At 34.3% G+C, this 11,187-nt stretch overlaps 1 long non-coding RNA gene across 1 annotated transcript; it reads right to left on the bottom strand.

Moving 5' to 3' along the window:
- Positions 1-2,769: 2,769 nt before the first annotated feature.
- On the bottom strand, positions 2,770-4,198 carry LOC124421895. The gene is made up of 2 exons (XR_006941738.1): positions 3,972-4,198; positions 2,770-2,944 (listed from the first exon to the last, which is right to left on the bottom strand). It is a non-coding gene; the product is annotated as an uncharacterized LOC124421895 (long non-coding RNA).
- Between the last annotated feature and the right edge of the window lie 6,989 nt (positions 4,199-11,187).

The following is an 11,187-nucleotide window of genomic DNA, read 5'->3' as shown; positions in this document are numbered from 1 at the left end:
GAGTTTCTGAAATGAACTCGACTTTCCACAGGTTTGCATCGAAATATGCCATATGCTTCTCCACGTTTTTAAAATTCCCTCATGGCTGTCATGGTTTTGATTAAAATACAGTAATAACGTCAGATAATCGTTCGATCGAGTAGAAGTCTTAGTAAATATATTATTATGTGTATTGCTATTTTTACATGTAAGTACATACATACGTTCACAAAGATTCATCTTTAGTAATGAAACGAAATGTACTTCTAATTGTATCTTATATTTTTCTTAATTAATTCTTTTTACATTACTTCTCGTTGTCGTCGTCGTCGTCGTCGTCGTCATCGTTGTCGCATTTTGATCGGATCTTCGTAGCAAAAAAAACAATTTGTACCTATACTAAGGGACTGTTAGAGTGCACGACAGAACGAGACGAGACAGTTCGCAAGTCAAACAACCAAAGACCCGAGACATATCGTAGGTCAGATAGAAAGCACTTTCGCCCACGATATCCGTCGGTCCGCGCTCCCTAATGTGCATATATATATATATATATATATATATATATATATATATATATATATATATATATGTATATATTTATGTATAATATTATACATATGTACATACATATATATATATATATACATATATATACATATATACACGTTTATTTACACGCAAGCAAGCATTCAACGAGTGTACACGGAACGTGTGCACTTTGCACGCCTACAAGCGGAAGGAATTTCAAACTACCGTTCGACCTACGTGCTCCGTCGTCTCTTTCAAATCTTAACTCGTAAATCACGACATGCGGATCTGTATATTAAATTCGATTTTCCAATAGACTCGTGGGAATCCAACAAGTCTTATGTATGCATTCGATTAAATTAAAGTAAAGAGTTATCTTAACGAACGTTATTGATAAGAAAAATTGTTTATAGAAAAATACGAAATAAAATGAAAGTAAATTAGGATATTGCTTATCCGAAATAACATGATGAAAAACATTTGTTGTTAAACAAATTTTCTGATAAGCAATTAGGATAGAGAAAAAAAAAATATATATATATACATATATGTATAAATACATATATATATATACATATACATATATATATATAACATATACATATATATATATATACATATACATATATATATACATAAATATATATATATATATATATATATATATATATATATATATATTCGTAATAAATTGATTTTAATTGATCTTAAGTAATATGATATATTCAACAAAACTATATCTTTTTTATTGATAATACAGGTATCAATTTTGCAAATAATTCAGATTTGTTAATATACGATCTTTCATGTAATTAACGTTTTACCGTACTTCTAATGTAGTAACGATAGACACGTTTAAAGTAAAGTACTAATTAAAACGGCCCACTATCTTCCAAGAATTAAGAATTTCAAGGTGTTAACGTATTATCTTCTCACGAGGTACATAAGTCCGAGCAGGATCCTCGTGATAATTATTATCGACACTAAACATGGACTCCGTGAGGTCAGCCAGTAAATCACCGAGACGATAGGGTGCACGCGTAAGAGAGAAAGAGAGAAAGACAAAGAGAGAGAGAGAGAGAGAGAGAGAGAGAGAGAGAACACTTCCTTGAGAAAGATCCACTTTGGAGTTTCTACCACGAGTAATCATGATCGATCTCTTGGAAAGGCTTTCACACGGCTTGGTCGAGAAGCGAGAAATAAAGAGAGAGATGGAGAGAAAGAAAAAGAGAGAGAGAGAGAAAAAGAGAGAGAAAGAAAGAGAGAGAGAGAGAGAGAGAGAGAGAAAGAAAGAAAGAGAGAGAGAGAAAGAGTGAATTCACGGTGAGCTCGTTGGAAGCCGCCTCCGCCTTACGAGATATCTATTATTCATCTAACTCGAAATTGTCCGCTAATTACGCGCCACTTCGACGTCTTACACACACATTAATGGAAAGGAGATAGTAACACAACGATACCATATATGCATACATTAACTTACGTTACGAGATCGACGCTGGTTTGCGTCTTTCTAAGTCGATTGCACAAAATTATGTAAAGGAATATATGTTAGAAACAAATTTATCTCGGATCGATCGAAAGAAAAAAAAAAGAAAAAATAAAAATAAAAAAGAAAGGAAAACAAAAAATAAATAAAAAAAAAAAACGAACAAAGAATCGTAGAGAGAAGTAAAGCAAACGCGATATCGATCGTTTTCGAATGAACCAGAGGAGATCGTTCGTTACACTTGAATCACAGCTTCTCGTTAGACGTTATTTATCATGTAAGCGTGTAAAGCGTGTCTTGCGAACTAGCAAAGATAGCTACGTTAGTGTTACGAAACTATTAGTCGTACGAAGCTCCGACTTCTTGTCCCAGTGCTAAGTGCCTTAATTTGCTCTAATTGCCCGCGCTTCTGAAAGTTCTCCGCATTCCAAGCCGGGTCATTCTCAACTCGCGCTGTTCAATATTCCGCTATTCGTGAAGATAAGATCGAGATAGAGTCTCACGAGAAACTTGTCGTCGTCTTCGTCGTCGTCATTGATGCGACGCAAAAGCGGATCGCCTACGCATCGCCTCTGGAAGCATGCGATTCCTCCTTTTATTATTCTGTTGTTTCTTTTTCTTCTCTCTCTCTCTCTCTCTCTCTTTCTCTCTCTCTCTCTCTCTATCTCTCTTTCTCCTCCACCTTTTTTTTCTTTCTTTTTTTTTCGCCTGAAAAAAAATCGAACGAACGGCTCGTAGTGAAAAATTTCTAGGCAATTAGATCTGCTTACTTACATATAGAGCGTCATTCACTGAAAGATTCGGTCGATAATTTCTCCAAAAGAATTCTAAAGTTGAATCTAGGAAGTTAAACGACGAGCTTGTCGACCGTCCTTGAGACGCGAGAACGACATTTGTTCCCCATATGAAAGAGTAAAAGTTCCAAGTTCCACAGCTCATTTGTCATAGCTATTGAAAAAGAATGGATCAGTTCGCTTAAAATGTATATCCCTTCTTATTTATCAACAAACACATCTTTTTTTTTTGTCGTTTTAACTCTCGTTATGACTGAAAAAAGAAGCGGCCATTCGATTTTTAAAAACGTTAAATAATTCGTGAAAGTTCTTCTTCTCGTTCTTCGTTGAATACGTGCTTTCGAAAGATTGATGAAAATATCTTCAAAGACGCCAACAAAGTTTTTTGATGCTGGATCGAGATTCTTTTTTTTTTCCTTTTTTTTGTTAGGGAAAGTCGAACACATGTGTATGAATATTTCGCAATTGAAATTCGCAAGGATTCTGTAATATTTCGTGCTAATGGAATATAATAATACGTATTCATCTGGATAGATAAATATTTAACAGATATATTCACAAGCTATATTCATAAGATATATTCATCTGTCTAAGCAAATATTTAACAAAGTTGATCGCCGAGGTAATCTTGCATAAATTGATATATTCGCGTAATATCTTTCATAACATTTTTTCTTTCTTTTCTTTAATAATTTTTAGATTGTTTAAAATCTACAGCAGTATTCATTGTCATATTATCTTTTTTATTTATTTTTTTACATTAAACTTATATTACTGTTCTTAAGAAATGTGTTAGAAAAAAAATTGCAAAAACATTTTAATACCAGATCTGTTTACGTCATCTTTTATTAAAACCCGTCATAACTAATGGGTACATTAAAATGCGTAGAATACATTTACTTTTCATTATAACATTACTTCATATGATTACGTCGGTCAAAGTCAAGATAAATTGCAAAAAAAAAAAAATATAATATTATAAAAATATAACATTTCTTATTCCTATAATTTTAATCATGAAACCTAAAAATCCGTCGAATTGAATTAATATTGAATCGAAATAAAAATATATTATTAAATAACGTTTGCAAAATTTGATTATCAATCTTCGGTAAACCCTTAGGATATTCAACGTATTAAATATATATATACATACACATATACAAAGAAAACATGCTCACCATCGTTGAATCGTTCGAGTAGGACGAAGAATAAGAAGGCAAGTAGTTGAGTTATGTCTTAATTCGATCGAGATGCGTGAACGACTCGCTAAGGCATCGTTCTTACTGCGTTCTCGAACGGAAAGAGTTCTCGAACGGAAAGAACTAGTAAATGGTCAGCATCGGCATCGCATGGCTTTCACCCATCCATCTTCGTTCGAACCACGCAAGTTTTTGCTTGGAACGAAGCGACATAAGCCACGTTCCTCGATGCATCGAAAGGTATAGATCCGATTGGAACCTTAGATCGTCTTTTAGCATGCTCCTGAGAGAAAATACAATAGTATATTTACGTATTATTAATGCGCTAATCCATTATCCATAATAAAATAAAATGTTAATTGTCTCTATTTGGCCGATTCTATGAACGAGCGAAAGGAAATTTGTTCGGCGAGTTTTCGTTAAAAATAAAGACCGTATCCTCGTTTTCTCCTTACAACGTGACATTTACAATTTCTACGCGATGTTTTCTGACGACCATCTGCCTACCCTATAAAACGTTGCTAGAGCTGCTCTTCAAAGACAGTAGAGAGTCAGATACGTCCATGTACGTACGTACATATATGCTACGTATTACAAGAGTAGTAGCGGCAATTCGTACGAAAGAAGACAACGATTAATCCTATGCGACATAAGTGCCAGGACTAACGTGTCCCTCTGGGAATCCTCGTGCGAATCCCACGACTTCGAGAGAACTTATACCTAAGATGTTTCTTCCTACATTCTTATTATCAGGAACAAAGCGGTACTTGTTTTTTTTTTACAAACATTTCTTCAATTAAATAAATTTTATTCCCATTTCTAATGATATATAGATACGATTAAATTATTGATGAAATTACTCACGGTTATTTTTTCAAAGTTTCCAATTTTAATAATTTATTTTCCAAATCTATATGTCATATATATTTCTCGTTTTTTTTCTTTTCTTTCTTTTCTTTTCTCTTTTTCTTTTCTTTTTAATCAATAATAAATCATCATACGCTCTTCTGAAATGAAAAGAGTAAAATATTTCAGATCTATACTGATTTGACTAACTCTTTCCTCGAAGAGAAGGATGGAATAGATCGATCCATTGGGTAGCACAGAATGCTTTCGTTAAAACGGTGCGATCCGCGACGAAGCTATTCGCCGACGGCAAGCTCGTGCTTTCTCGATGGGCAGTGAACAGGAAGATTCCACGGAGATTGCTCGATACGCTATTACAGCAACGCGAAGCGCGCACGATCTATCTTTCTCTCTTTCTCTCTCTTTCTCCTTCTCTCTCTCTCTCTCTTTCTTTCTCTCGTTCTCGTTCGCGTGTGCACACGTATCTGGTTCTGCAAGGATTTTCTGGAACCGGGGTTACCAGTTCGAAGCTCTCTCTCTCTCTCTCTCTCTCTCTCTCTCTCTCTCTTTCTCTTTCTTTTTCTTTCTCTCTTTCTCTTTTTCTTTTTCTCTTTCTCCTTCTTACTGGTGAGTTAATTGGCGAACGTAGTTACCTCATCGTTGAAAAAGAGAGAAAGAGAGAGAAAGAGAGAGAAAGAGAGAGAGAAGAGAGAGAGAGAAACGCGCTTGGTTTCTCCGCGAGAAGAACGTCTTGACATTGTGTCGAGACTCCTCCTTTCGCAATGGGAAACGCTTTGACGCGGAAGAACGACTTAACGATCCTCAGCAATTTCCATACGTCGAGAGAGATCCAACTCGCGATCCAACTCGCCGAAGTATCCTTAAACGAGAGAGAATTCTCTTAGATATTAATACGAATGGAAATAATTTCGTCGAATACTCGCGATTATCGATCATTTGATTTCTACCTATCAAATGATTTCCTTAAGTCGTTTCTACTTTAAAATATTTATTTTTATTGTATAGCATTTGTGTATCATTATAAATTATATTTATATCGGAAATAAAGAAGGTGACACTCAACCCTGACGCAACTCGAAGATTACAACAATCGATGGAAATCTTAGAAATTGGTAGGTAATAGTTACGTACCGAGTAAATAACTATACATACTTATTTACGTCGTACGTCGTACATTGTACATCGTCAACGCGGTATATATATATATACCGAATTAACGGATATATAAATTTAGTTAGATACTTACCTACAATATATATTTATTAGAGATACTGCAGATAGTATTATCTACTAAAGCGGAATGAAAAGTTTCGTTTCCTTTATCTTTACCATTTTCCATTTCTTATTGCAATATTATCTTTCAATTAATTAAACGAACTGTCGGATCTAAGAGGTATTTGATAAATAGATTTTAACGCGCATTCACCATCTTTCCTATCATCACGGTAATCATTTTGCGATTAATGGTGCGAACATCGAAAGAATAATTAGTTAACGGCCTTATCATTAAAACTAATTGAATGTACGTGATCCTTGGTATTTAGAGTACCTGCTTATTATGAGCTCGATGATTAACGTAAGATAGAACAAGATATAGATTGTGAGTTATTTAGCGAAAATCCATTACGTAGACAAAAAAAATTAAAAAGTGTTATCAATATGAAGAAACGGATTGTTTACATCGACTACGAGACTGCGGGACTTCGATCGGATGTGATTAAAAATATTACTTTATCTCGAACTTCTCTTTGCCCCAATTTGTTCAATTTCTTGCGTATACATTCGCGCGGTTACATTTTTTCTTTTTTTTTTCTTCTTCCTCTCGCTGTCATCACGTTTCTCCAAGTATTTTTCTTCTTTCCTTCTCTCTTTCTTTTTTTCTCTCTCTCTCTGTTTCTCTCTCTCTCTCTCTCTTTCTTTCTTTCTTTCTTTTTTTCCCTTTCGGTATTTTCCGTTTCAAGTTCCGCAATAAAAAAAAGTTTACCGTTTCATTGTTAATTATGTTTTCATCTCTCATGTGTATCCACAAAATATAACTTTATTTCCAAAGTTCTCAAAAAATAGTATTGCTGTTTACAAAATATTGTATAACGTCGATAGATAAGTATTTTCATTATGACATCATTAGTTATCCCAAGATAAATATAACAAAGAAAATAAAAATGGGACATTTAATCTTTACAAGGCCTGAAAATAAGCGGCTGGCAATCGGGTCATATGCCGGATTAATGTCAGTCGATTTACATACAATCCAAGTGGCAGATGTTAACAGGTCACTTTATCAGGAATCATTTCGATCCATGAAACATATACGAGCAGCTGTTCGATTTGCGACGAAGAACAACGCGTACGACGATGTTTTTTCATCTCTTTCTCTCTCTCTCTCTCTCTTCCCCTCGTTCGCGCATGCTCGCATGCTCGCATACACACACACACACACACACAACAAACACAAACAAACACTTTATTTTCCTTCTCTTCTACTAGCTTTGTTTGGCAGCTCGCTACGGAAAAAAACGGCTAGTCGTTCCGCGTGTTTTCCTATTAGGTCGTTACAATGCCGACCGCCTATGCGACACAACTATACCTTCTGCAAACTCCTTTCGTGTAACGAATCTAACGACTAACATAAAACAAAGAACGTAAAAACGTACGAACGTGGTTACAACGTGGATAAACATTTGTCAGTACGTCTGATGATTAACATTTCTTTAGAAATTTCGAAATCGTAAAATTTTAAATCCCATTGAATATGATTCAATTGAGAATTCGTCCTACGATTTGCGATTGCCAATACCTATCGAGAAAACGTTGAAATATCGGTAAGGAACGAAGTAGTCCAGCAAGGATCGCAGATCGGAAAGTCGCATACGAGTTTAACGGCCCTGGTTCGATCGTTGAATGATGTACGATCGGAACGCACGTGTGCCCGAGGGTTTTACCTCATACTTCTCTTAACTCTTTCAACGTTCCAACGTAGCTATGTACTTTATATGTATTTACAATGTGTGTGTGTGTGAGTGTGTGCAGAAACGACCGCAATATAACTGCTTATCGGTAATGTATTGAGTTTGACGCGCGTTTATTCATGAATTGACTGTGTTCTTGCTAAGATGTGAACCAAACGAGATCTTCGTTAGAAATATACGCGATCAAATTTATTTCATTTATTTGAAATATTTTCGTAATCACAAGAAATCTTTGTGTTTTCGTTTTATTTTTAGTGGTATATTTATCTCTTCTGTTTGTTTTTGTTTTTTTTTCCTATCCGAAGCTACGAGAATTTTAATTATATTTTTTGTGTACTCGACGAAAAAAAAATAAACAAGAAGAGGGAGAGAGAAAGAGAGACAAAAAATATTATCTGAAGAGGATCGTTCGTATCTTAGAATACAGAATAAGTATTGCTCTCCTTGTCTTTTTATTTGATTACGACGACGGCGGCGACGACGACGACGACGACGATGAGGGTACCGAAGGAAAATTGAAATTGATCCTTCATTACTTGCGGTTTACGCGTAGCCAAGAGTACCGGATTAGGTATACCATCGACCGTTATTACGGCAGACAGTATAATGCGTCCCACTAGGCTATCGATAAATCCGGATAAATGTAGGATCATTTTTGCATACGAACAAAGATATTGTTTATCGATCGAATAAGGCCTTTTTTAGCCCTTTAGGTATCTTGATAAAAAAAGAAATATATATATATATATATATATATATATATATATATATATATATATTTATAAGATAAAGAAAATAGTTTCATATAAGGAAAATAAGTGTAACAATGTAATTTAAGAAATCAATAATGTTACGATGTTGCTTTTCAAAATATTATATAGAAATATGAATTTATAGATGGTTCGATGTAGGTATATAATGTATATAAATTTTAAGATCAAATTGAATATGAATAGATATTGATATAAACATGTATTGAATATGTGACTGAACGATTTTGAACCTGAAGAATTTAATAACAATAATTCACGTTTTAATAAAGTCGCATAGTATCTCATAGTTATCGTGTTATGTTAAACGCATATATAGCTGTTGCGTTTACAATTTTAAAGATAGTTTATTAAGTATTATTATTTTTTGAATATTAACTTAAAGTACATATCGTACATTGACCTATCTTCGGTATTCCTTTAGATATACACACGTGTAAAAAAAAAATCTATGAAAGTATCTAAAAGTCATGTGAGAATTTGCATTTTCGCGGACAAGAATAAATAAGTACAAATAATGGTGTTGAAGAAAAGCGCGGAAAAGAAAGGAAAGTATTTTCTTGTACGTCGATAATTACGTACGAGCTACATATAATTCAATATTACTATCGCGCACCAAAGAAAGCATTATCGACCATTCTCTCGCGAACGGTGAACGAACGAAAGTGCACGTAAGTATATCTATCATCAAGGTGTAATTTACATCAACGCCGTGAAGAATTTAAGATTCGTGCTTTTAGTAGACACCGAACATAATCAATTCTTTTCGGTCCATTGTACTAAGAACAGAAGCGACAGTGCATATACATACATACATACATGCATATATATATACATACGTACATATGTACGTATATACATACATACATACATACATACATACATACATACATACATACATACATACATATATATATATATATATATATATATATATTGCGAAATATCGAGCGAGTCTTATTCTAGACGAGTTAATACGCCTATTTATTTTCATTAATTTCTAGCGAGCAAGAGCGAGCGATTCAATCGCCCCGGTTAACGATACGAACCTAGAAGATAAATCGATTGGTCGCTAATTCGTGCAAGGGCCTCGATTACGCGTTACACGCTTTACATGGCCTGTACCGTTGAATTTATGCTGAGATACGCGGGGAGAACGCCATTTACGTCAAATTAGCTCCATTAGAACGTTCCTTCGACGTAGAGAGGTAATATAATTACGAGAAAAAAGTTTTACTCTCTCTTTCTCTCTCTCTCTCTCTCTCTCTCTCTTTCTCTTTCTCTTATTCTCTTACTCTCTATCCGTCTTACTTTTCACGCACGATTATTATGGCGACTTTTCGAGCATCTCTTACATTAGCTATCGTAATTTATCTTTCTCGATCGTGAAATTTGTGCGAGAAAAGCTTTATGTATCTATGTATCTATGTATTTATGTATCTATGTATCTATCTACGTATATACATAAAAACTTACGAAATTGACTCTTTAAAGAAGCTGACTTTTCTCTTTTAAAGTATTATAGAGAGTGTTATGATCTAAAGTTAATTATTTAAATATTTTTCTCGATTGTAACGATACGAAAAATATTTTGTATGCAATTTGAATGGTATCAAATACGCTGCAAAGAATATTTTTGTTTCAAGATCATTTTTTTCGAGATTTTCAAAGTCACTGATATATTCTTTTTTTTTCTTTTTTGAATATCTATAGATGGATATTTACAAATTTTAATTTTAAGATGGTCATTTCAAGGGCATGCAATTACAAGATTGTATGTGTCCGATTTTAATGTCAGCTACGATATGATAGAAGATAAAAATATACCTATCTCAGCTTACGCTTATACGCAACGAAACCTCGGTTGAGAACTATCGAAAAAAATGAGCATGGTAAAAAAAGAAAGAAAAGAAAAGAAATGAAAAAAGAAGAATATTCATCGTTCGATACCATTCAATGTTAAATGAATATAAAATAATATTTTTAATATAATTTCTATAATACTAATCTCATAATTGAAGTTGATATTTAAATGTTATCTTTAAGGTGAAACACCCTGTATATCTTATTCGTGGTAGAGATCGTTCTCGTTCGTAGAATGAAGGCTCGAAAAGCGTCAACTTTCGAGGAAATATTCGATGGAAGGTATCGGAGTTTAGGTAGCCCGTCACGTAAAAGGTATGTATTACTCGGGACGTTCCTCGGCGCTTAATGAAACGCGTACTTCTGGGAACCACGTCTCAAACACGTACGACGGCTTACTAATGTTTCGTGCATGACAATCGCGGACGAACGTGTGAATGTCGCACGGACAACGACCCGGAATTCTTTACCTGGTCGTCATAAAGTTTCTTCGAAAAAAGAAAGAAAAGAAAAGAAAAAAATAAGAAGAAGAAAAGAAAAGAAAAAACGGAATCTTCCCACAACAGAAAATATAACTCCCTCTACCATTAAGCTATTGTGGGTTTTAAGCTCTCCAAAACGAGCATCTGTGTTGAATTCTGAATGAACTATAACGAGAGAGAGAGAGAGAGAGAGAGAGAGAGAGAGAGAGAGAAAGAGAGAGAGAGAGAGAGAGAGAGAGAGAGA

Source organism: Vespa crabro, chromosome 2, assembly GCF_910589235.1.
Source record: "Vespa crabro chromosome 2, iyVesCrab1.2, whole genome shotgun sequence".
NCBI classification, from domain to species: domain Eukaryota; kingdom Metazoa; phylum Arthropoda; class Insecta; order Hymenoptera; family Vespidae; genus Vespa; species Vespa crabro.
Note: the sequence above shows the minus strand (reverse complement) of the source record. Positions and strands in the feature narration are given on the sequence as shown.